General features: G+C 38.5%; 1 protein-coding gene across 1 annotated transcript in view; it reads right to left on the bottom strand.

The window, feature by feature from the left end:
- Positions 1-14,308, bottom strand: part of ASRGL1 (asparaginase and isoaspartyl peptidase 1) — a 70,986-nt gene extending 56,678 nt beyond the window's left edge. Inside the window, exon 1 of the mRNA XM_058020442.1 lies at positions 14,208-14,308. The gene's annotated coding sequence lies outside the window, so the exon portion shown is untranslated. The remainder of the gene's footprint in view (positions 1-14,207) is intronic.
- Between the last annotated feature and the right edge of the window lie 11,141 nt (positions 14,309-25,449).

Here is a 25,449-nt window from a genome sequence, read left to right as displayed (position 1 = left end):
ACATTCTCTCCCCTAGTAATTATCATTACTTCTCCATAAATTTCTATTTTTAGGAACACTCCAGGCAGGTTTGAACTTCAGCTTTCAGAAGCAGACAAAATTCTACTGCATGACAAAATTCAGCTAAAGATTTGGCTAAACATCTAAAATTAGGGAATGAGAAGTAAAAAGCCAGGTTCTAGGGAAGCAACCTTTTGTATTTAGGTGTAAATCAGCATCAGAAATGACTTTCCATTTCAGTCAGAACTCTGCTCCTTCCGGAACAGCAACAGAGAAGAGCATTCCCTTCCTTGTAGCTCCGAGAGTAAAGAGAAGAAGTTTCTCTTCTGCCAAGAGAAAATATCCCGTGAGTGAAGAAGTAAATATATGAGTAACAGACCAAAGCTGTTTGAGTGAGATAGAAAAACCAGAAGATTCCAAGAAGCGACACGATGGAGAAGGATGGAAGCAGTGAAGCAAGATAAATAATAGACAAGTTGGAACAAAGCATTAGGAAAAACCTCAAAACCTCCACAACAACCTATCATGGACAAAGAGGTATGACTACTGAGAATGATAAAAGAGCATCAAGAACACTTTATATTGCAGTAGAGACATTTTTCTACCAAATTCTGCATTCTAATAGTTGATAAAATTCCATGGGAAATTGTGAAGCAAATCTGGATGAACAGGAAAATGCCTAGGGTATATGGCTTTAGATTGGACCTCCATGCCTGATATGCTCATGGGACAGCTGGGGTAGAACATCATTTGTGGTAGTGCTTGTGGTTTTGAGTAATGCTTGCTTTTTAATAAAGTTTGACTTGATTATGCTAATTAATAGAAAAGTGTCAGAGGAATCTATTTTCCAGTCCCAGACTTGAAAATTTTCTAAAATGCTAGACAGAAATTTTTGAACTTTTTGAAATTTTTAGTTTTGGAACATTACATCAGACATTTTTGAACTTTTTGGAATTTTTAGTTTTCCTTTTTTACTTTTTCATCAGCTGAAGTCCATGCTTTTCAGGTGATTGAAAATAATAACCTCGATGCAGCTATTTTGTCTATTCCGCTACCCACGGTGCCTTCCATTGTGCATATAGCAAGATACCTGCTGACCTGACAAGGGTTTGTTAAGGTCAAGTGCTCTTTTCAGAAATCTCTTCTAGACTCTCTTCACTCCTGCTGTTTGTATTTCTTTCCATTTTCTTCCAGCATGATAATAATGCAATATTAAGAGGAACAGTGCAGGTGAAAAACAGAGTAGATATAAATTTGCTATCCTAATTTTAGATGTAGATGGAGATTCAGACACACCAAAAAAACCTCTTGAGGGTGTAATTAGCCTTTTTACACAGAGCAAGTCAAGAACTGCAAAGTTTTATTTGATTAGCTTCTAGCTGCCAATTTTCACCTTTCATTATCATTTTGTCCTGTCAGTTTGGGGCTGTTGCAGAAGCTGCTTTATGTCAACATCAACAGGAGGTGAAACCCCACATGAACCACCATGTAAGGCCCATATTGAAATTAGAGATCTTGCATTTCTGCAGAACAGCAAAGTGACGGGAAAGAAAAAATGTGGACTTCTGTAATGAAAGGTGAACCTCTTGCTGGAGGAGGAGGCACAGTCAGTTTCTTAAGAATATGCTCTCTGAAGACCTACAATAGCTGAAAAGCCCCACCAGTATAAGAAAGCAGACTTGATTATCACAAGATTGAACTTTTTGTCTGAAATGAAGTAAATCCAAAGCCTGACAATTTTTAAAGCAACAAAACTTTGATAAGTGTCAAAACAATAAGAAGTATAGACTTTTTTTTTTTCAGAATCCAGTTATTTTCTCTATTAGGTACCTAATTTAAGCTCAGCCTCATTAAAAATGTAGGTACTTTGAGTGAAAGAGAAGGTGATCTCTGCTTAGCTACCTATATTACTGAAACAGTGGAAGCAGTGGAGATTTGAACATCTCAGCTAAGAATTCTAGTCATCAACTAAAATTACAGTAAGAAAAGTTAGTAAAATCCTAAAGGTAGTAATTTATAATGTTTTGCCAAAGTATTCACTTTCTATAAAAACAATGGACTTCCTTTGAACAAAACACTTTGTCTCTTGCATAGAGGTATGTTTCCACAACAGCCATGCTAATCATCAAAATTTTCCTGGTATGCCACTATCTTTACCTATTGACAATTTATCTTATCTTTACCTATTGACAATTTATCTGTTTGTCCATTAAAACCATGACAGGGAAATCAGAGCTTTGGAAGATTCATTTAAAAATCAGGTGGTTTTTTGGAATTTTTTGGAGAATGAAAGTGGAGCTGAGGGAGGAGACTTCTCCCTCTCCTCCCTCAGCTCCATTTTCAATTGTGAAATGTATCTTCATAATTTTCAAGAATGCTACTAGTGCATTTTTTTACTTGAACATTTCCAGAACCTGGGCTAAGTTTGTTTTCTCACAGCCTATTCATATCCTGTCTCCTACAGGGAACACTGAGAAACACTGAACCCTGAATATTTTTGAAAAGCTGCTCCAGAGCTTTAGAACTTCTTGTGTTAATGAGGGTACTTGATGTTCTGACTTTTTTTCCTCAACCTGTTCACTCCCCAACAATATTTTCACTGAAACATTGCTATGATGAAAAAAGCAAAAATACCCAATTGAACCCCGTAAAATACTCTGTAGGAATGTCTGGCTCATGAGTGTCTAGGCACAGATGACTTGAATCATGCTTAATCATTGTATTTTGAATGCAAAAGTGACAGAAATTGCTGCTAAATAAAAACATTTGATCCTAGTAAGATTTAGAGCTCCTGGCTGGTTTGGGTGCAAGAGACTCACACAGAGATATGTGTGAGTTAATAGCAGCAGTGATGGAAGTCTGGTGATAATGCCCCATGAGGACTTGTCATGATTTGGCTTCTGTATCCTCCATGTATTACCCAATTTCAGTGAAATCTCAATCTTACAACAGAACCTACAGCTCTCTATAGATAACACTTAATATACTTTTTGTGGAACAATACTTGACAATGATGTACTCTTGTGTTGTAATGACATATTATTTTAGTCTGTTTATGACACAAATTCTACTCATGAATATTTAAATGGTAGTTAATTATTCTTTAATTCACACACTGCGGACTAAAAAACCTTGGTAAAATCATATAATTGACCAGAAGCAGAATTTTGGATGCATTACAGCTAATACTTCCCTTTTTCTTTTCTTGTGTTAGACACAAGAAACATTGAGGCTTTTTAGTTTGCTTGATATGATTTAATTTTATATGTGAAGAAAATAATAGCTGGATATTGATAAGTTACTCTCACTAGTCTGCTTGTTTGGAAGGAAGTTGATTGACTTGTTAGTAGACAATTGTCCATGAATATAATGAAGAATATATGGATGTCATTATAAATATGGGTCTGACATTTATGTTGGTGTATGTCTGGATATATGCTTCTGAAATTAATGGAGCTGCACAGATATCAATCCCAGACAAATTAAGTCAAAGGAATTTCAAAAGGTAAACAGCGCTGCAGCAAGCCAGTGTCTGATACATGAAAAGAGTCTAAAACCAAGTGGAATTATGAATCTGGCATCTACAATTGTGCCAGTGCCAGCTTAACCGAGCTAGAGGAAGTAGTAACTGCAAAGATACATTAGCATGGTTTTCCACACACTCTAGAACCTACAACACAAACTCCTTCCAGTTCTTGAGTGCACTTGTGAAAGTGCTGCATGTTCCTTGCAACAGTTAGAGTCATCTTACAGAGACTTGATGCCACATTCTGTTATGAAGAATATCTTGTGTTTTTGAGAATACCTGTACTTCTTAAAGGGTCTTCTACCTTACCTTACCAGTGGTGAAAGAGACGTAATTTCCAAATCCTTTGAGTCTTTATAGATTTTTACATGTTTGAGAATCAATGAAGTAGAATCCTACATTTTCTTTGCACATCTGCAAGTAATTATCCAATGTACAATGCAGGTGAAATTCAATCAAAGAGGACATGAAACAAATTTTATCCTCATTATCTTTTTAACTTTGGGTGCTTTAAATCTGGAATGAGTCCATAAGACCTTGTGGAACCAAGGCAAATGAAAAGAATGGATTTGCTTTGGTTGCAGATGCAGTGAACCAAATACTCCTTTCCCATGTCCTTAGGGGACATCTCCTGTCATATCAAAAAAAGACTGCTGAGCCTCTACCCAACAGCTTGACCTCTTCCCAAGCTGGTTTCTTTAGCTTAGATATGACATTATGTGCAGGGTATTGATGGGAACATTTTGCTAGTAGGGGACCTGCAAGGACGGCCTCTCTTGGAGGAGGTCAGAGACTGCCCTGTGCCAGACATTGACAGTTCAAGCCAGCTCAGCTATGGATCCACTGCATGCCAAAGCTAAAGTAAATCAGAGGAATTTGGGGGGCCTCTGTGAGGACACATTTAAGAAAAGGCAGAAAACACAAAGGGTAATGGAACAAGTGAAAACGAGGGGGAACAACAAGACCATAGGAGTAAGACATGTTCCATGGTGGAGCTGATCACATCTGTGCAGGAACTGTATGGGGGACTTGCACTGGAGCAGGTTCTTCCTTGAAGAGAATATGGCCCCTGGGGGAGTCCACACTGGAGCAGAAGAAACTAAGAAGAAGGGGGCAGTGGAGTAAAAAAAGGACCAAAGCAGCACAAAGAAGCAGCTACACTGGCTCCAGGAGCCTGCTTCATCTGTTGCCTTGCTGTTGGAAATGAGTGTAAGCTGCAGTCAAAGGAAGGGGAGTGGAGACTGGGAAGCAGGGAGAAGGGTGTCTGCAGTGAAGTTGAACCTGTGAGTGGGAGAGAAAAGCTGTCTTCCCTAAGTGTTTAGGTGTTTGATGTTTTTGTTCCCCAAACCCCAAACCAGCAATTAAGTGTTTTAAATGTGATTCACCAGGTTGAGTCTACTATGACAATTTCAGTTATTGGTGAATGATCTTTGTTTTGACTACGTAAGTTTTCTCATTCTTGTCTTTCCTATTTTCTTTCCATTCCCACTGTGAGAAGGGAAAGAGTGAGCAAACCGTGGGTGCTTGGCAGCTGGCCGGAGCCATCCCACACCAGACTTGGCACAGCATCCTGCTAGCGGTGGCTACCAGCAGGACAAGGTTTTCACTCGCCCCTTGTTGGCAGTTTTACATGCACCTACAAATCTTTGAGGACTTCAGAAACCGACTCTTTCACTTTTCCCATGATTATTATGGATTTTAGGTATGGAAGAAGACCAAACTAACCCACCGAAGGTTATAAATGAAAGGGTTTTGTTCCTCTGCAGGAAGAGAGGGTTGATCACCAGGAGCCGAGCGGGCGCTGGCCGTGGTGCTGAACGGGACTCTGCCGCGCCTGTCGGAAGTCACACCCTCCATGGGAGTAATAGTTCAAAGAACGAAGACTTTACCGGTAACTTTTAAAATGTATCATATACTCAGACGACTGGTGCAAGAATCATCTATGAATAAATGAATTTTTCCTCTACTTACACTCAACAATCCATATTAATGCCGTTACACCATGGATATTGGCACCTGTCCACTCAGCTCAAGGTGATGTAAATATAAACATTTACACTTAATATTTGCAGATTTTCCATATTAACTGACATTTTTTCATTTGAAAATACCATTTTTTTGGGAAAGAAATGGGATTAACACAATAATTTAGTTTATCTATGGAACAACCAAATGGAGTTGGGAGAAAACAAATTAATCTATGTATCATGGATTCATGGGGTTTAGCATCAAAAAGGTGCTAGATTACTCAGCCTGACACTTTGCCTTTCATAAATCCTCACATTTTACCCACTTACCCCTGCCTTGAACTCAGATATTGGTGTGGTTAAAATTGCCCTCAGAAAGGAAGATAGGACTGAATTTTAAAAAAAGGGAATCTTTTTTCCCCCTTCCCCCAGTATTATTACTTTGTCTACTAGGGAAGAGAACTTTGTATATTTTTATAAAGAAAACATATGAAAGTCACTTCATAATATCCTCCTTGCTAAAAATAAGCACTTAGCTCTTGAAGTCTTTAATGATATATTTGCAGTTCCTTTCTGCTCTTTCCTCTAATTTTTTAGCACCAGTTTTAAAACACATGTAGCACACCTGGAGGTGGCACAGCAGCGTCACCAATTCTGCATGCAGAGTAAAAAACATTTCCCTGTTTCTATTCACTACTTCTACCACCTCTTTGTGCCACAGGATCACAATGAGAACTCAGATTCTTGTCCACTGTGACTCCACAATTTATTTTAAACTCGCTATTTTTCAGCTGAGAATTCAGTATTCTGCAGGGATAGCTGTATCTCGCTGTATTAAATTACAGTTTGTTTGAATAGACAGGTCTACCAGCTGACCCAAATCATACTGACTTATCTACATTCACTGTTAGTTACCATTCTGCCAACCCTCATGTCATCTGCAGCTTTTATTAATGCTGATCTTATATTTACTTTTAGGTCACTGAGGAGAATGTTGAATACTGTGAAATTTAGTCATAAGGAAATCCATCAGAGACACTACCCTGGGATAATTTCGTATTGACAGACAATTTTGCAGACTATAATTTCTGAGTTCCTTTATTATGAACTTTGCAGGTATTGTGTGGTCCTAACTGTTTAACAGAATGGCACGAGGTGTTAAGTCATACTCTTTACTAAAGCCAGCATTAAATCATCTCAGTTCCTTAAGCAAAGGAATTCTTATGTCAAAGAAGTAAAATGACCTACTTTTGTGTTAACTCAGATTTTTATCTTCCTTCCTTTTAATTCCACTAAAGATAGTTTATGAAAGGTTTCATTGCAAATATTGTTTTATTCTGCACTGCTCTCATGCTAAGTTGGCATTGTAAAACCACACTTATTTTCATTATATATTCCTATGCTTTAACATTTCCTTTAAGCAAATATTCTACAATATTCTTTTTACTGTGATGAACTATCTTCTACACTGCAATATTCAGAGCAGCCAAAGCTGACTCACGAAAGATTCATTATTTGTTGTTCCATAACTGCTGCTATTTACACACATTTCCTATGGGATGTTTCCACTCTTCAGACCACAGAGAACTCAGAGACTGAGTGCAAACTGCGTACTAAAAGATTAGAGGTCAAATAAGGACTGTAGTGATACAACCATGAAGAAAGTCACATCTAGAGGTCTATAATGGTAGGGAGTAAAGTGGGAAAAAGATTTAGGCAAGAAAATTAATAATGTTTAGACTGCAGTATTAGGATATAAACTTTTCTTCATAGCTCCTGAATGTCAAGGAATTGCTTGGTTTTGTCTGGTAGAAATGAAGCTTGGTGTTTCAGGCCAAAATTATACACACTGTAGCATTTTAAAACTGAGCATGAATATTTACAGTTTAAAGGTTCTAATTTAGACATGAAACAGTAAATCAAGGACATTTTGAGAAAAAGCAGCCAGTCAATCTTGAATAAGCCCCTGAACAACCAGAGACTTTTTTTCAGCACATATGGTTGTCTAACAGGGTGCCTCAGAACAGTGGGTGATATTATGTGCCATATGTGCTGCTATACCAAAGAATTACTTGGTTTCTGGTAACACTAAACCCAAAGACTAAAAACTACCTAGGTCTTCTTAATCAACCTCAGCATCTCATTATTCTATCTATATTTAATTGCATTCTTAGTGGACTGCATTTTTAGCTGTCAGCAGAAAATATAAGGAGGAATGGTTTACATAAATAAGACAAGACTGTCTAAGTTTTTAAGGATTATTATCTTGCTATTCATTTGATTATTGGAAATAGTTTACTGGAAAAACGTCAAAGAAGAGTGACTAACAAAGCATTCAATGTGCAGGTTCTGATATCTGGTCCCATAAATTTAATAGAAAGGCATAGAATTTATCTTCAATTCCCATAAAGGTGTGATAATATGGTAAGGAATATTTTCCTTACAAAAACTTATTTGATATAATATATTTAGAAATTCACACATTCAGAGAGCTCCAAGTTCCATCAGGTCTCTAAAACACCTTTGCAATAATGAACTTTGAATCACAGAATCATAGAATCATTGAAGTTGGAAAAGACCACTAAAATCATTGAGTCCAACCACTAACCCAGACCCAATTTTCATCACTAAACCATACCCCCAAGTGCCACATCCACACACCTTTCTAACACTTCCAGAGGCAGTGATTCCATCACTTAAGCCTGTTTCAAAGCCTGACCACCCTTTCAGTGAAGAAATCTTTCCTAATATCCAATCTAAGCCTCTGCAGATGCAACTTGAGGCCATTTCCTCTTGTCTCACTTGTAACCTGAGAGAAGAGACCAACCCCCACCTGTATACAGCCTCCTTTTAGGTAGCTGTAGGGAGTGATAAGGTCTCTTGTGAGCCTCCTTTTCTCCAGGCTGAACACCCCCAGCTCCCTCAGCTACAACTCAGAGGACTTGTGCTCCAGACTCTTTCCCAGTTTCTTTGCCCTTCTCTGGACCCCCTCCGTGTCCTTCTTGTAGTGAAAGCCCTCGACACAGCACTTGAAGTGAGGCCTCACCAGTGCTGGCTACAAAGGGACAACCACTGCCTGGTCCTGCTGGCCAGAGTATTGCTAATACAGGGCAAGATGCCATTGGCTTTCTTGGCCACCTGGGCACAGCTGGCTCATGTTCAGCTGCTGTCAACCAGCACCCCCAGATCCTTTATCCTGGGTTGCTTTTCAGCCATTCTACCCCCAGCCTGTAGCACAGCATGGGGCTGTTGTGATCCAAGGGTAGGACTTGGCACTTGGCCTTGTTGAACCTCACAGCGTTGGCCTCTGCCCATGGATCCAGCCTGTCCAGATCCCTCTGCAGAGCCTTCCTGATCTCCAGCAGATGAATGCTCTCACCCAACTTGGTGTCATCTCCCAACTGACTGAGGGCGCCCTTGATCATGCCATCCAGATCACTGATAAAGACATTGAAAAGAACTGTCCCCAATACTGAGCTCTGGGGAACTCCATTTGTGACTGGATGCCAAGAGGGCATAACTATTCATCATCACTCCATGGTCCACCCATAACTTCATTGCATGTGATGCAATATACATTTAAAACTTGGCCTAAAATTTTGGGAATTCATTTGGTTTGTGTAATTATTTAAAAATAACTTGTGGAATCTGATTTCCAAAAAGCAAGTATTCAATCACTGTAAAATTGAAAAATGTTTGTGGCATCTTAATTGGAATATTTTATGATGAAACATCTGCATCACCAATCACTTTACATGTGACTATGTCTTTAAAGGCTAGTGCTAGTACTTTGTAACCCAATACTTGCTGTTGCAGTTGCATTCACTGCAAGAAATTTCTTTCATTTTCACTTACAAAGGAGCATTCTCTCCCCTAGTAATTTTCATTACTTCTCCATAAATTTCTATTTTTAGGAGCTCTCCAGGCAGGTTTGAACTTCAGCTTTCAGAAGCAGACAAAATTCTACTGGATGACAAAGTTCAGCTAAAGATTTGGCTCCCCTGCCAAATCAGAAATCAATGAGATTTCCTGGACTGAGTGCAAGTTTTAAAGTGAACACATTAATGCAATCATGCCATCATATCTGCACTCTGCATCCATCTGCTGCTTTAAAAAATAAAATATTCTATACACAAATGTACTTTACAGACAAAGCTCTAAGAACAAGTGGGATGTCATATAAAAGATTTAAAAATGTAACAAAAGGCTCTGGATGACAGAGGACAGTATAGGGTGGGTCTTTGTCACTGTTGGTGTGCCCTTTGCTGTCAATCAGCTCTGCTAGTAAAATGAAGAGGTCACAGCCTCACCCCTTTCAGCCAGCACATCAGAAGACCAAAGGAAGAACAGTTCACAGGAAACGGTCTCACATGAAGAGGAAAATGCTACATTGTCCGTGACTCTTACTCTCTGACAGATCCTGTCAGATTAGCTTTTCTTTCTTCTAATTTCCAGCAGCTGCTTGTGTTTGGTTATTCAAATGTACTTATTCAACTCCAGCACCAATTACAATCACAAGCAAGATAACTTATATCTCTTGCTTTTCTAGAAGCCTCATTGCTATGTTCTGGCACTATCACAGAGGTGTCCAACACCATGCTTAGACAATTTTGTTGTGAGGTAAGATCTCCCTTAGGAGGCACCAGCATTTATCGGTTTTTTCTATTGTTTTTCCCAATGCACATTACCTTTCAGGAAGTACTTTTGGTCTGGGAGGTCAAAAGGTTTGTTTTGTTGCTTACATTGTTGGAAGGATTTTTATAACTATAGCAATTAATTAAATTAATTAAATTAACACTTAATTTAAATTGTGAATAATTACAAAAGTGTAGTAAGGAAGCTCTTGTAACATTGTAAAAACAAAGTTGTGCATACATTTAATGAAAAATCTTGTCACTTCCAGAAAAGAACCTGTGGGGGGATAGTATGTAAGAAAATAAAGATAGTGCAGAAGGTGATCTCACCCCTGAGGAGTTGCAGCTGTACTAATCACCAACGATTAGGAACAGGCCTGCCCTTAACAGGCCACAGCTGTGTCCAATAAGAAGACGAGTGCTGCAAATGAGTGGGTTAGCTGGGTGAGGAGAGAGTTGGAATTTGTTGGCTGTGAAGAAGAAGGAGACAGTGCTGTGAGGAGGTGCCCATGAGAAATCACCGAAAAGATATAGAACTTTGCAATAAGAGGGCAACAAGAAAAAATAGCAATGCTTAAGATTTCCTCTTGATAGACATTAGGAATAGGAAATACAGTATATGCCCTGAGTGCACCAATTAGCTTTGATTGCCCAGAGAACATCTGGCAGCTCCCCCTCTAAATCCTCAGCCTCTGGCCCACTAGCTCCATTTAAGCTAAGGCTCAGGCCCAAGGCTTTGCCTGAACTACAGTGTAGGTAGGTCTGTATCCAGCTCTATTCCTTGATGATCCAGGCTTGCTGGATCCAAGTCATGGGTATCAGCTGGACTTCTTGAATTGACCTTAAGCCTGACATGTCACTTTGAATATGTCTGAATACTGGACTAAACCAGAGGCATGGGAATCACAATTTTTAGTCCATTCACAATTCTGTCATTGGATCCCAATTTTCAAAGCAATCAATCTGAGCTTTTTAGTCTTTGGCTGCATAAGCAAATGTTACAATTAGCTATTGATGCCTTCAATTTTTAAGCTTTTCAAGGGAGGATGCAGTTTAAGAGGCTTTAACCCATTTGCTTTCTGGATTAGAGACCTAAACCACCAAAATGTCTTAATCCAATCTTTAACTGGTAGAGGCTTAATTCTTCAGTGAGCAGCATATTCTCAAAATGACTCAGCATTCACACTGGAAAAAAAGATACTGGTAGTTTTCTGTCGCATCTTATCCAGCTTAAGCCGATTTTCTCCCACCTGAAATGCCAAAGCAAGATACTGTACAAAGCATGTTGCATTCCTTTTACAGGTCCCCTTGCATGAACATTTGATGCATTGTCTAGATTAAAGAGCAGGCCCAGTATCTGTATCTCTAGGTGCTGAAGGCTAGAGTAACACTGGGTAGAGAAGGCACCTGAGTCTTACTGTTGCTCTTACTTCTTGACTTCACAGTGTATGAAACCTGGACACATGAAAGGTCTTTCTGAGCCAGGACATATTGTCCAGCAGAGAAAGAAACGGTTCCATTTCAAGACTGGAAAAAAGCCTCTTGGTCCTTGTCAGATCAGATTGCCTTGTGCTCTTAGGAGCTGTAATATGGAAAGGCAAGAAGTCATAAGGGTTTCTTTACCTATACCTGCTTCATATGAGTAGCTTGAAGAGGGGAGAGGTTCTGTATTGGGTCAGGCCAGCTGGAGAAGTTTAGCTCTGTTCGCACTTAAAAAAAACCACTTTTAGCCTTCAAGCCAACATTGGATTATTTAAGTTCATTGTAGGAACTGACTGGCTTGTGTGGTATTTTCAGGGTCACCTGTAGAGGAGAGGAATAGATGAAACTGACTCCATGTTCTTAGAAGGCTATTATATATTAAAAATACTATACTAAACTATACTAAAGAATAGAGAAAGGATACAGACAGAAGGCTAAAAGATAATAATGAAAACTCGTGACTCCTTCTACAGTCCTGACACAGCTGGACAATGATTGGTCATTAAGTTAAAATAATTCACATTAAACCAATCAAACAACCACCTGTTGGTAAACAATGTCCAAACCACATTCCAGAGCAGCGAAACACAGAAGAAGCAAATCAGATAATTATTGTTTTCATTTTTTCTCTGAGACTTCTCACCTTCCCAGGAGAAGAATCCTGGGCAAAGAGATTTTTCAGAAAATATGAGGGTGACAGGGTTGTGTTGTATTGAAAAGGAATTGTTTGGCAGATGTGTTTGCTGGTGTAGAAGAAAACCTTGCTGCAAGTAGAGACAACTGACCTCCAATGTCTATACAAATTGTGAGGTGCTCTAACTTATCAATACAGGCACAGTTTATGATGCTAGTCTGATACACTTCAGACTTAGTTATACTGTTTGGATGTTCTGGCTTAGTGGGTCAGAATGACCAAAAAACATGTCAAGCAAAATAAACCTGCTCTTCCAGGAACCATTTTACAATGCCAATTTTACAGGTGCCAATCTTAACCTTGTGTTGGGATAATCAATGTGAAATTCCATCTTCTGTCTTTCACAAGCAGTGGAAAGATTACAATATACCAGTTAAGGCAGAATTCAGATTTATAAATTTATCTACTGTCAATTACATGTCACAGAATATTCTGCCTGGGGTCCTGTATGCCCTTTAGTCATGTCTGTCAAGCTGATGCAAGAGTCTGCAGCACCTACAGGTTTCCACTACAGGAAACCTGCAGCACCTACAGGTTTCCACAGGATGCTTCTCTTTATGTACCTAATCATTTTAATTGGATCAGTGCTGTTGATTATATAAAATAATTCTTATTATGTAAATGAGACTGTTTACAGCTCTCAGATCTATGTTCTTAGATCTCTGCAAGCAGCTCCAAGGACTACCTGATTTAAGTCTTGTTTATCAACAACCTATTTTAGGGCATCAATATATGCTTCATACAAATGATTCATTAGTTGGAAATTGATGAACCTTAAAACACAAGACCAGCTAAGTAGTTCTAGATATTTTTTTTTGTCACAAGTATTGTAATTAAATGTATTAGGCTTTATCACTAATGGCATGTTTATGTATAAATACTACTGAACAATTTGAACAATAATGGCTATCTTTAAACTTCCATTTAATATTGAAGCATGAATGACAGTACATTTGCCAGCTTAAGACAATGTCAGGCACAACAAAACCTTGACAATCTGTGCAAGTTTAAATTGGAACAAAATCCGGCCTACACTCTCCCCTGACAGCAGTCTGTTTTAGTGCAGGGGTTTAGCCTTCTCATGTCATTAGGTCTTCCTAGGGTTTTTTGTTCTGTTTTACTACCAAATAAGATTATTAGAGGCTGGTTAATGGTTTTTTGAAGATCCATAGTAGCAAGTTACAGAGCTGTTTTTCATATAATGGAAGCTGAGCTGCAGCAATTCTACAGCAACTGTACATGTTTGAAGATCTGGATTCATAGGCTCACGGGAGCTTAATTTCACCGAAATCACTAACTAAGCTCATTGGGGCCCAGAACAGCAATTTTAGAAGTATTTCCATTTAGTTTGATTATTCTTCCATGCAAATTAAAACACTAAAGATGTGTTGTCCCACATTTGTCAAAGGTTAAAACAGTGCATATTGGCACCTGACAAGGATAAAGGGTTGAATCATGGCAACTTCACTATGAGATACAGACCTATCAACTCCAGGCCTCTGAAATAGGTTGGGATACTGCAGTGATAAGTTTCTTTATTTGCAACCATTAGGATCAGGCTCTTATTGACATAGACAAGACGTGATTGCAGCATGACAACTAGAAAGACATTGTTATTTTGCAAGATATTTGCTAATGTATTAGAAAAACAATTAAAATATAACTCTATTAAAATCAGTCTTTATTCCACATTTTTTTTCATTGTTGGTGTTCACCCTTGCTAATGCATGCTGTTCATTAACTTCCACTGGGTCCACCCCTAGTGAGTAAGTTCAACTGAGTTTATTTGCTTGCATTCAAAACTGGTTTTGTAATTGCATGCTTCACTTTTCTAAATTTCTAAATACTCTCAGGTTTTTAAGTACTGCTTAGGAGATATCAAGTCAAACAATTCCTGCACCTACCTTGTCATATTGCTTTGTCCAGTAGGAACGTTGTCATTGTCATAGAAATCACTATAAATGGGGCAGAATGTTTCACACTGCAATTCCAAAGAAAGTCTCCTTTGATACTGGTACTAAAAAAACCCCAAATCCTCGATCCCCAACCTGACCAGCTTTTGCTTCCCAACCTCTGTTTCCATGGCATTCTCAGCTGGTAGAAGGCAGAGAGCTAGTACAGTAAAAAAGAGGCAGACCAGCTTGTGCAGTACTTTCCTAGCAACACCTACGGCCTGCAGGATACTGTTGTGTTAACTTGAACAAGAATAGAAACAGAATCTCTTTCTCCCTTTTTTCTTTTTCCCTTTCAAGTGTATAAATGGAGGAGAGAGATTGAATGGGCCCTAGCAATTGCTGACCTTTGCATTTATAGTGCTGCAGCAGAGCAGTAACCTGCAGCTGCAAGACAGGCTCCTGGTCTAATAAGCTGCATTTGTAATAATAAGGAGAAATAAATATCTAATCAGAATGCCAGTCTTTCCTAGTTTTGAGTGAAATTCATAATGATCTAATTTTTGCTTTTGTATTACCCTAAGGCGTGATTCCAGCACTTAGGGTTTTTTTAAAAGGATTCCTTTGTTTATATATATAAAAAATTATTTATGCACTATTTTTGCAGGAAACAGTTATAAAAATTTGTCATAATAGTAATTCTTGTAATATTATACTTAAAGGATACTTAATTCAGTGGGGCTACTTCAGTTGTAAATCAGTACACCTAAAGACTTTGAAATGGACTGTGCAGATAAATCATTACATCTCCATGAGGCCTATTAGAATTGTCTTAGTTCTACCAACACAGACTGTATAGAGGATCAGATTTATTACAGATCACACTGTAATAGAGGATGTAAAATCAAATCTCACTTGTCAAAAGCAAAGTGTGCTCAAATTCCATCATGATATTAGAATACTGAAGCTATATTCAAAGAAGTGTGAAATGAGAAAGTGAACAGGTACAGTTGTGGGCTGTTTCATTTGCCCATGACTTTCCTGCACCTTTCTGTCAAGCGACTCAAAAGAATTGTGTCGCCATTTCCCTCCTGATTAGCTTTAAAAATAAAATTTATGTGTTTTAGGAAGTTAAGGGGAGGGAAATTGAGAAATCTCTTTTAATTCTAATAGTTCAGTTGTTTGGAAATCTGAAATTGCCAGGATGGGGACACTGCAGAAGAGAATACTGAGAAGAGATGTAATACTGCAGATGTGGTTAGAGCTGTGCGAAAAGGATGAGAATACCCTCTGTGTACAAACCAGAAAAAATGGGCTAAAATTGCAGCAGACTTAGATTTGACATTAGGTGTAGCTTTCTGAGAGTAAAGAGAGCCAGTCTCTGGAATGGTTTAGCTGTCCTGAAGAACTGGATTGGCAAATGTCTACCATCAATGATGACTATAAATGAATAATTGTTCCTACTTTGGGCAGTAGGATGGAATTCCTGAATCCTCTTCTCACTTGCTTTTTTAGTGATTCTATATACTTAAGATACCAAAGGGACCCACACTGAATACTCAGTCAAACCACTTAAAATTGGCAAAACAGAAAGCCTATAAGCAATGGTGATTCATTAATTACTCTTTACTAGAGTGAAGGCTGATTATTCAACCAGTTAAAATATCCAGACAGATTGATTTCCTCATCTTTGGTAGCTGCAATCTCTTTACTCAGAGTTTAGAAAACAAGTATGTTTAAGAGCATTCAATAAACAGATTCAGAGATAGGTTCTCAAAGATGCCCTACTTATTACTAACATTTGGAAGCAGGGAATCTTTCCATTAGGTCCTTCAATCCATAGGCTCTGTGAATGCCATCTCATAGAATAAGGCTAAAAGAAAGCTCTGAGACTTAGTAGCTCCTGGCTACAAAAGGAGCTGGGAGCCAAAGGTGTGCTGCCTTCTCACCTTGTCTTACGTGAAACTTTAACCTACAGGAACATTTCCTGGGAAACAAAGTAATGTAAATTGATCCTTTTAGTGTTTTGGGGCATATCAATAACATTTCATTTCACTTGGGAACTTCTAAAAAATGCTAGGCTATGTCTTTCAAATAGCAAGGCTAGGAAGCAAGGCTAGGCTTTATTTTTTTTTTTTTTTTCTCATTTCAATCAATTTGCCAATTGCCACTTTCTATTACATTAAAAAACAAAACACAAAACAACCTCCAAACCACAAACAAAACCTTAACATCACCTGTGGTTTCTAATCCCTCCTGCTCTTCACACCAAGGGAAAAGGCTGTAAATAGCCACAAAGCCACCTCATTAATTCCTTTAAAGTGTCTCCTTACACTCTCCTTTGCACACTAGCAGCAGTCCTTGACTGAGACTTATCACCTCTCATGCTGGCAGATATAGTTCCTCAATATGCTCCCTCTCCTGGTACACTCTGGCTGCATGCTTAAATGTCCCACTTCAGAGAAGGAATTAACTTCTGAATGGTTCATGGGAGGTGAGGCACAAGCCTTGATTCAATGGCAATACTCAAGGCTGTAAGTCAGTCTTAATCTTCAGGTAAAGTTGGCTTCTGAGGTCTGAAGAGATGGAGTCTTTGTGAGGCAAGATGAAGTAAGAGTCTAAACAAAATAATGGTATCTCTGACCCTAATGGGATGCATGCCAGGGGTATTTCATTTCAAAGAGTTTCAAAGAAGAGTCAGAATGAAGCATGTTTCTGACCTCTGAGGAAAAAGCACTAGGAAATCTAGATGGACATCTTTATGTTGGTTCAACAATAATAGTACTCATCCTGTCTTCAGGTTGTAGTTCAGCTGTTGCAGGGCAGAGACTGCCATTAATGCTGAATTCTACAGGGTCTGTGCCACTATTAGTAACAAATCAGACCTATCTAGGCCCACCAGCTGCAAGCCAGTGCATTAGCTGGAGTCTGAGTGCCCAAAAAGCACTTGCTACCATGACTGCCTGGCAGCATGCTTTGTCTCAGGGTGGCATGAAGGGGCTCTATCCCCTTCTCTGAGGAAACTGTCCATGCTGCCAGATATCCACTAAGCTACTGATCTGCAAATTGCCACTTGCTGTTTCTAGGGTAAGAACTCTCACAGAACATTCAGGTGTGCTTCCAGGATTTGGCCATAATTACACTGCAGGAAGTCAGTCAACTTAGCAGGGTGGTCTGAGGACATGAGGCTGTGCAAGAAACATGTGAGCTAAATCATGGCTATGCCTGAAGACATTCAGCTGGTGTGCTGCCTCTCTGGGGATACTCTCTTTAGTAGCTGAACCTCTGTAGGAGCTACAGAGGTTGACTCTACAGAAACAGCTAAGCAGAGAACTCCTCTTGCTAGGATGCACTACTATAAAATGAAAACAATGCTTCAAAGAAACTCTTATAGTTAGGTAGAGTTGTAGCAGATGCAATGCATGCCCTTCCCTGAAAGGCAAATACATTTTATTTATGTGAATTATGACCTAAACCAGTATACTGTATTTAAGATTGTAAGTTACAATGCACCATGTCCATACATTACATCTCTTCTACAGGTTAGCTTCAGTGCAGCTGCATAAATTATGATGGTGAGTAGTTATTAATACTGAGACACATTTAGTACAATCTCTGATTTCTTTGGGCCTCTCTTCATTATCACCAATACTCTTCTGGTTTGTGATGCTTCTGAGTCTGAGGAAGATTCTCTGAGGACAGCTGATCCTGTCAACTCTCACAACACAAATGGATTTACCTTTTTTTTGACAACTATCTGTGGCTCTCAGAAAGAAGTTATTTTATTTTGAAGTCTAATAGATTTGACTTCTGGTTTCATGTTTTTTCCTTTGTGGCACAGCCACTAGATTGAAAACAATGGGGGTTTTTAAATCAAAGTGGAAAATGTATAGATTCCCTAACATAAAGTAAGAAGGCCAAGCAACAATCCTTTCCAAGGAACTGAAATTTGTTTTTGCTGTCTCCTTGCTAACCAAGGCTTTCCTTTAATACAAGTCCCTCATCAGCTTACCTATGTTCTATAGTACCACCAGTTAATACAAAGATCTATATGTGTCTTTATACTCTGCATTGTAGAGTACGAGGAGCTATTTAGTCTGACATCCATTTTGTTAGTTTCTACCAGCAGCAGCTGGCAGTTTTCTCTGGGGTTTTCTTCAGAGCATCTGGCTTGGGTCAGGCCACTATAAAAAATTTATCAAACATCCTTTACAGGACTGGCATGAGCTTTTTTAAATAAGGAAATCTCATCTATCTCCAGTCTTACAAAGGTTTTTTTTTTTTTTCATCCTGTCAACACAGAAGATATATTAAGCATTGGGTTTAATGAGATATTGAACATCTCTTTGTTCTGAGTGTATATTGGAGCAGGTTGTGCTTAGAAAACACATCACTTGGGTTTATTTTATTCTGCAGTTGGAGCAGAAGTTGTTATGTTGTGATAAAATATGTATTTCTTTGTTTTGGAAAGCAATAAAATGGACTAGACTCTAGGCTACCTGTCAGCTGATATTGTAATGGAGCAAGACAGGCTGGGCAACTGTGTAGCCCAGAAGAAATGTGGGGCTAATTATGAGGATGATGATTTAAGGAAAAAAAAAAGCCAAGTAGGAAGAACATAAGAACTGCCATTCAAAACAAATGTCTGATCATAAGTTCACATTTAGGGAAGAACAAGAACCATGTAAGTATATATGGTTTTTACCTTTAATAGTCTTCCAGCTTCTTACAGTTTTAGTCTTAGATTTCCCAGGTCTTTTATAGTTTGTTTATTTGGCAACATTTTATGAATCATTCTTCCAAGTGCTTCTTGCCCTGATATTACATAAATGTCTTCCATTACTATGTGTTCTGCAAGGACTTCCTCCAAGGTGTGAGGAACTACCATCCCAAACTTCATTTGATGACTCCTAATGTCCCTGGAAGGGACAGTGGGTAGTTGATCTCTATCCACTGCAGTCATGCTACTTACAGTTTTGTAGACCTCTGTCACATCCCCACAAATCATCCTTTTTTTTTTTCAGAATCCCAGCCCATCTAATCATTCATTGTATAGAAGCCATTCTTTACTATTTGATTGACAAAAATGTCCTTCTCTGGATCTTTTTTTAAGTGTCCTTTCTTGAATGAGGAGACCAAAACTGCAGATAGTATTCAAAGTACAAGAAGCATGCATTAATCCAGTGTCTTCTGTCTTGTTCTTTACTCCTTTCCTAACAGTTTGTAGCATTTGATTTATTTTTTTGATTGCTGCCGAGCACTGAGATAGTGCTTTCTTGGAACTATTTATCCTAACCTTGAAGACTCTCTCACTTCTGAGTGGTAATGGTCAGGCCAAAGTCCACAATTTGATATATGAAGCCAAGATTGTTTTTCACTACAGCATTTCACAAGATGCTTTATTGCTCTGTCATGAAACCATTTTACTCCTCTGTCATGAAGCCTCATAAGATATTTCAGCAGTTGTATGCACAGCTCTAGTTCCAATTAGATTGATAACTGTATCATCAGGAAACTTTGGAATCTCACTGCTCATCCCCCTTTCCAGGTCATTCGGCCTTTGCTAAAGCATGTGGATCCCAGCACAAAGTTCTGTCAAACTCTCTTCTTTTACTGAGAATTTTGACTATTAGTTCCAATTGTAATTTGCTTATAGCTGTGTTGTTCAGCTTGAAGAGAAGACTAAAGAGAAATGTCCTTGCTTTTTTTTGGCTTTTTAAGGCGAGATTATAGAGAACACAGAGGTGAACTCAGAGGTTCACATGGAAAGGAGAAGAGGTGACAGACATGAGTTCCTTCAAGAGAAATTCTGATTAGACAAAAGAAAAACTTTTATTCACTATGCGCCAAGACACTCAAAGAGCTTGTGGGATTTCTGGCCTTCAGAATATACGTTTGACCCCAAGACACCTTCTTGGAGCTCTTAGCAGGCATTACTTTTAGCAGGATGTTGGACAATGTGTTCTCCAGAAATCCATTCAAACCTAAATTATTACAGGTTCCTATGCCTTTAAGAAAGAATTTTCCATCTTCTACTTATTGTTCAGTGTCAGGGTTAGGATTCAGGATCTTGTCAAGGTTTTTTGGAAATCCCAGTAAACTATATCAACAGGATCACCCAGAACCTCATACTTACTAGTCATGTCAGAGAACTCTAGGAGGATTACAAGGCAGAGCCATGTTTTCTCTTTTGAAGAGAATAATAATGATAGTCATCATCAGGTGTGGATGGAATGAATACACAGTGCCATTAGTAATTAATCTATTTCTTCTTTAAGTTTTTAGGAGTATACCACCCAGCTGTGGTATTCACTGCTTTTCACTGTATTTCTTTGAATCATAATCCCTTCCAAAGTTGCTTCAATTTTCAGACAAATGGTTCACTGAGTTCCCCTTTAAAAATGAGGCCTGCATTGTAATCTCCTGTTGTTTCTATAACAAATCTGAATACTAATAATCTATTTAGCTTCCCTCCATGGTCTTACCCTTCTGACTGCTTCTTTTCTTCTCCAGTTAAGGGAATGCTACCAAATGTTTGCCAGACATTTTTCTCCTGATGTCATAAGACAAGAATGTAGTATTAATTCTAGCTCTTTCAGGAAAGTAGTCTGATTCTTTTTTGATCTGCTTGATTATATTTTCACATTTCATCTACCCAAATTTATGTTCCTTTTCGACTTTTTAAATAAAACGTCAGATTTTTTATTTATGCTTTCTGAATTCTGAGAATGTGGCTTAGCCATTTCATCTTCCCTCTGCCAGTTACCAAGTCTCTTCTAATATACAGTAAGCAATGCTACTGTGCTTCCCCTCTGATGTTCTCCAGCCTCTAAACCACCTGTAGCTTAATTCTTTACTGCCTAATGGAAGTCACAGTTGTGGTGAAGGTTTTATCTTTTACTTTTTTTCATGGATGCTGGATCTGGGTTACAATTATCTTTAGAATTGTGCTTCCAGAGGAAAGTTTGGAACAGATCTTTTTCACTGTCTTGTCAAGGGCTTCATTTCCTCTTGTGGGGTTGCTAGCCAGCTGATCCAGGAAAGAATCATTGACAATTTCATCTACAGTTTCTGACTCTGAATGAGGTTTCTCTCCTCTACACAGTAACTGAAGTGTCTTTTTGTCCTTAGCAACTCTCTGACTTTAGAATCATAGAATTATTAAGACTGTGAAAGACCACTAAGGTTGTCAGAGTCCAATTGTTAACCTGGCACTGCTGTGGACACCACTTAATGATATCTCCAAGTGTCACATCCACATGCCTTTTGAACACTTCCAAGGATGGATTCCATCACTTTCCTGGACAGATTGTTTCAGTGCCTGACCAGCCTTTCAATGAAGAAATTATTCCTAATGTCCCATCTAAATCTCCCATTGCATAACTTGAGACCCTTTCATTTCATCCTGGCCCCTGCTATCTGGGAGAAGAGGCCAACCTCCACCTGGCTACTCCTTTCAGGCAGTCGTGGAGAGGGATAAGGTTTATTCCCTGAGCCTCCTTTTCTCCAGACTAAACAGCCCCAACTCCCTCAGTTGCTCCTCATAGGACTGGTGCTCCAGACCCTTTCCCAGCTCCACTGCCTTTCTCTGGACATGCTCCAGCCCCTCAATGTCCTTCCTGAACTGAGGAACCCAGAACTGGTCACAGGATTTGAGGTGTGGCCTCACCAGTGCTCAGTACAGGGGTACAATCCCTGCCCTGGCCCTGCTGGCCACACCATTGCTGACACAGGCCAGGATGCCATTGGCCTGCTTGGCCACCTGGGCACACTCTGGCTCATGTTCAGGTGGCTTCTTACAACTTAATTCAGCCTGTCTCTGCTCTTGGTTGGAAAGCTGATAGTGTTGACCCCATTCCATAGCCTTCCTCTGGGTCTGGCACTTCAATCCAGCTTCTGTGCTACCTTTTAAGGTGGTCAGTTTGTAAATTCAATCTGATTCTAAGCTCTAACTAAACACAGAATTCTACTGTAGCAATTACATGGTACACTTTTTTCATCTCATTATATTTTGTACACTAGGATCACAGCATGCCACTGGCTGTTTTTGTTCTATCAGGAAAAAATAAGGAACTAAATCAGTTGTAAATTGGTAACTGTTCAGTCATATTGTTAGTAATTTTGGTACTATTCCTTTGCTTTCAGGCTGCAGCAGAGCTTATGCTGTCGTGTTTTGACCCTGGAGCCTGCTACTCTCACTCTACTATTACCAACATTGAGTTGCATCTACTGTTTCTCTACTACTCTGTTGAGACCTGAATGCTTTCACCTTCATTGCAAAATCATTAATTCTACTTCATTCTCCTCATCCTAATAATCTTCTGTTCTGGCACTTTGATTTCATTTTTAGCCCAAAGGGTAACAATATTGACTGTAACTGAAGACATTCTTCTACTTGCAAAAATCTCCTCTCTAATTGTGCCTTCACCACAAAAAGTGTTTCAACATATATAATTCTCGTTCTCTATTAAATATAAAACTGCACTTACATAGATATTCCTTTCCATGTTGAATCCCAAGTATTGATGAGACATCACAGACCCCTTCTTTAGAAGTTCAGTACATAATTTCATACACCACGAAAAGCAGAAAAAACCCAGCTTTGCTTTCAGCATTTCAGCTTTTAAAAGTGACTTGCAAAGTAATTGGTGAATATAATTCCTTGGCAGCAAAATGACTGTTGGAAACCAATGGGAAGTAATTTTTGGAACATAATCTCCAGGAATCAGTGAATACTTACTTCAAACTTCTTCCTATGTTTTTCATTTATGAAGCATGCAACTTCACAAAAACTGATATATTGCATTGTTTGAATGTTGAAACAAGGTTTTTCAGGGCAAGGCTTTTCATGGGGACACACTGATTTAGGTGTAATGGTTCTGAATTTCCTCCCTCTTCACAGTCTGGCACTTCCTTATGCATTAAAAAGTATGTGTGTATCAAAAGATTCAGAATAAATAGAGAGGATAATATAAGTAGCTGAAAGATATTTAACACATAAATAAGAAGCAGCTTTTTGGTAACAAAAATCAAATTTTTGAACAAGAAAAGAAAACAGCTGGTTTACAGATCAATATTGAAGCAAATACTTTAAATCACCTTTTTAAGATCACATGTTTTACCCTGTATGGTGGTGGACTACAAGTCTTTGCTGTGACTCAGGTTACAGCAACTGAAGAAATGCTAAGGGAAGTAACTGCACAGCTTAGCTCTTGATTGTAAGAGCACCCTAGGATGTGGAGTGCAAATGAATAGTAAGGACACAGGAACTGGATATAACCTTTTGCAATTTTCTTATTTCCAGTGACTCATTTGATGACTTTAATAATGTCACTTACTCAATCCCTGCCTCAGTTTCCCAGCTATAAAGATGGTACAAGTAGATGAGAATGGGGTTATCTCTGATGTGATTATTTTCTTTTCCCAGGATACTGAATTGGAACAGGAAAAAAAAATATTTGCAAATCAAACATTCACCAAAAAGTTGCTTTGGAATCATCACAACTTCAACTTTCGTGCTTCATCTGTAATACAGCTGTGCCTCTTAAATGGAAGTGTTTGACTTCTTAAATACAATACGTGTGTCACATCTCTTTCATCAGTGGTTGTTCTTTCAAGAATTTAGTATAGTGTAACATTTTTTAAAAAAATCAAAATTAAGAAGTTCTGCACCACAGGAACAGAACCTTTTTCTCGAGTTGAACAATGCAGTTGATCCTGACACATTTCTGACAAATGCTTTAATTTTGAAGAAATTACATTTTGTTTGAAGTCATTAACTCGGTATGCGTATTGGTTTTATGACATCTGGTTGTACTTGCCTCCCATCTGACATCTTCTTTCACAGGTAATAATTATTTTTCTGTCTGTCTTTCCTTTTCCAAAAATGCTTACTCCACTTACAAATATCTTCTTTATTCTACATATTTCAAATATTTTTTCTCTTCATGTTATCTCGCTGATTAAAATAATGAAGTTAAGTTCAAAGCAACTGTTTCCAGGCTCTGCTTAGAGTGAATTTTGCTGTATGCTGTAAGTGTGCAATTTTTTGAATGTAAAAGGGCTTGTGTGCCTTACAGTTTGTTCATCTCTTCTGATTATATCCATTTGATTAATTAAAGATACTTTCTCCTAAAAACTTTGCCCCCTTTCTTTCTAAGGCAAACTGTTCCATCAGGATATTTGTGCCCATTTTAGTACTAACACTGACTTTTAAACAATCTTGCAATTTTTGAATAGAGATGGATGAGATTATGATAAGGCTGCAGTTGTACAACTGAACGTGTCCCAGCACATCCTGCGCTGTATGAACAGCTTTGGGAAATGACACCATTCTCTGCTCACTGCAATCCTCTCACCTGCTCCTTCTTTACAGCCTGTCGAGGGAACCAGATGTTTACTGCCAATTACGCTTGATAAAACTGCTGGAGTCTCTTGTATTCTCTCAAAGATGGTATTTCTGAGTTGCTGGCAGCTTTTGGAGGGCTTGTGCCTACATGTACAGCAAGAGACCTCAGTGTACTTTAGCACTTTGATTATTTGGTGATTTAGGTGATATAGATTTTACCCTTACTGCACTATCTACTGCAGTCATAGCATAAAACATTTAAGATTTTATTGAAGATTATCTTTTGGAGAAAAATAATGTTAAGATACTTATATTGGAAGTAAATTTATTATTATTTAAATGTTTGCCAAAACCACAGAAGCAACAATAAAATTCTTATTCCAAAAAGACATAGACTGCAACTACAGAAAATGTTGTATTTCAATGCTTGAATTGAAAATTTTCCAACTTTCCCAAATTCCAGACTGCTGACAAAGTACTGAGCTTCTGTCTGTTGTCTCCGAGCTCTAACACTTCTCAGCCTTTCTGTAATATGTAAAATGATATTACAAATGTAGGGTCTTTCTATGCAATGGTCATATGCAGAATTCCCCTGAACTAAATGGGGTTGGATCTGTCTATGCTATCAGCTTTACACAATAGGTTCAGAAGAGAAACAAAAAGCAGATGACGATTTTTTAGGATGGAGGGTGGTGTCAGTTACATCACTTTTCAGCTTTCTTCCAGTTAAAGGGGATAAAGTGGAAACCGATCTTTGTATCTTGGAAAATGATGTTGAACTTAAAGCCTTGTTAGTATTTCTGAGTTAAAAAATCATTATTTAACAAACACATTTGGAAAGTAGTCTGACTGAAATAAAAATCAGCTCCTAATGGATTCAAATCAGATAGGAGCTTGCAAATGCAC

Source organism: Melospiza georgiana, chromosome 3 (assembly GCF_028018845.1).
Source record: "Melospiza georgiana isolate bMelGeo1 chromosome 3, bMelGeo1.pri, whole genome shotgun sequence".
NCBI lineage: Eukaryota > Metazoa > Chordata > Aves > Passeriformes > Passerellidae > Melospiza > Melospiza georgiana.
Note: the sequence above shows the minus strand (reverse complement) of the source record. Positions and strands in the feature narration are given on the sequence as shown.